Here is a 1,420-nt window from a genome sequence, read left to right as displayed (position 1 = left end):
ATGCGGGTCCTTGGTGCCGGTCAGGCGGCGGCGGGGCGCCCGCGGCTCCTCACGCCCTCCGGGGCCGTCTCCCCTCGCACTGACCCTTGTGAACTCGCTCGTCCCCTCCCAGCCCAGCGGGAGCGCCGCGGTGAGCCCCGCTTCGAGCACGGCCAGCCCTGTCAGGTTACACTGGCTGAGGAAGGAGGGAGCTCCGAGCCTTCTTCCGCGCAGGCAGCAGGGTGTTGGGAGCAGCGGTGACCGGCAGTGTTTGACTGGAGAGGCCTTGGCAGGCTGAAGAGAGCATCGATCAGAATTGTGTACGTTTGGTATTGATCCAAGACAAGTAGTTTCAGTGTCAACAGAGCACTTACGGCTCTTTCAGTTCTCTGTGATCGCGCTTTGAAGTGGGACAAGGTGTAGGCTAAAAGAAGGTGTTGCTAAGTAGTGCTTCTGGAATAAAAAAACACGTCTTCCCCAGTAATGTTCAGTTCAACGTTCGTGGTGTGCTGCTTTTACTGTAATTCTTGAACATCTGTGTACTTGGGTGGGCAGGGAAAGGATTTTTGAATTATGATTATATTTCTCTAACTTCTTGCTGCTCATTCTATTTTCTTGCTTCAGGAGCTGACTTGGGCAAGTTCCTGGAAAGTACGTGTGAATTTTTTTTTTTTTCTTTTCTCATAACTGTGCTGGTTGCTTTTGTTCTTAAGAAACTCTTTAATAAACACAAATTAATTTGCTGTTTTGTGAATGGAGCATTTGGTTGATGCACAGTGTGATAATTGGAAACCTTTGTAAGCAAAATTGGTTGCAGTTGTCACCAACAAAAGCTTTGTTTTGGTATTTTTAAGTTCTGTTATTGGGTGGTGACTGCAGTAGATAAGAAGAGCATTATTGCTATGAGGTGTTGGTTTTCTTGCCATGTGCTTGAGTAGGTATCCTTTGAGCAGTTAGCTGATGCCAGTGTGAAAATGTGTGACTTAATTGATCCTGGGGGTGCCAGTAGAAATGTTGGAGTGTCTACGGCCCCTTCTGCACCTGCTTTGCTCCCCAGGTTCATGTAGTTGTACAAGTCAATTGATGTCAGTGGTTATGTGTTGGTGTTAATTTCTCAATGAATGTGTGATTTAAAAAAAAATAAATTTTCTGTCTAATAGTCAGGTGGATTAAAGAAAGGGCAGAATCCTGGAAGTTGGATCTCACCTCTTATGTTGAGAATTTGATAACCAGTTTCAGTATCTGACAATATTGTGTATAAATCCTGGAGCTGAATGATTTTAAGAGTTTCTCAGGCTCTCCCCACCCCTGAATACAGGAATGTGCCTGGGGACACCTGGACACTGTATTTCTTTTGGGGCCTTTTCCTGAATGGTTTCTTGAGCCTGTCTTTTAAAGCAAGGTCATAGAACTAAAACGTAATGTGGTCTTGGAGCAGGAA

The 1,420-nt window shown here is 45.8% G+C and overlaps 1 protein-coding gene across 16 annotated transcripts in view; it reads left to right on the top strand.

Annotated features, from left to right (window-relative positions):
- The first annotated feature begins 93 nt into the window (after positions 1 to 93).
- The window catches only part of GIGYF2 (GRB10 interacting GYF protein 2), a 75,365-nt gene continuing 74,038 nt past the window's right edge, over positions 94 to 1,420 (top strand). For 6 of the 16 annotated variants that reach the window (XM_017726191.1, XM_017726189.1, XM_017726205.1 and 3 more), the window contains exons 1-2: positions 97 to 299; positions 604 to 630. The gene's annotated coding sequence lies outside the window, so the exon portion shown is untranslated. Of the gene's footprint in view, positions 300 to 329; positions 631 to 1,420 lie in introns of those variants that run through there. The other 10 variants (XM_017726226.1, XM_017726221.1, XM_017726252.1 and 7 more) reach the window with 6 other exon arrangements.

Source organism: Corvus brachyrhynchos, unplaced genomic scaffold (assembly GCF_000691975.1).
Source record: "Corvus brachyrhynchos isolate BGI_N302 unplaced genomic scaffold, ASM69197v1 scaffold450, whole genome shotgun sequence".
Taxonomy (NCBI): domain Eukaryota; kingdom Metazoa; phylum Chordata; class Aves; order Passeriformes; family Corvidae; genus Corvus; species Corvus brachyrhynchos.
Note: the sequence above shows the minus strand (reverse complement) of the source record. Positions and strands in the feature narration are given on the sequence as shown.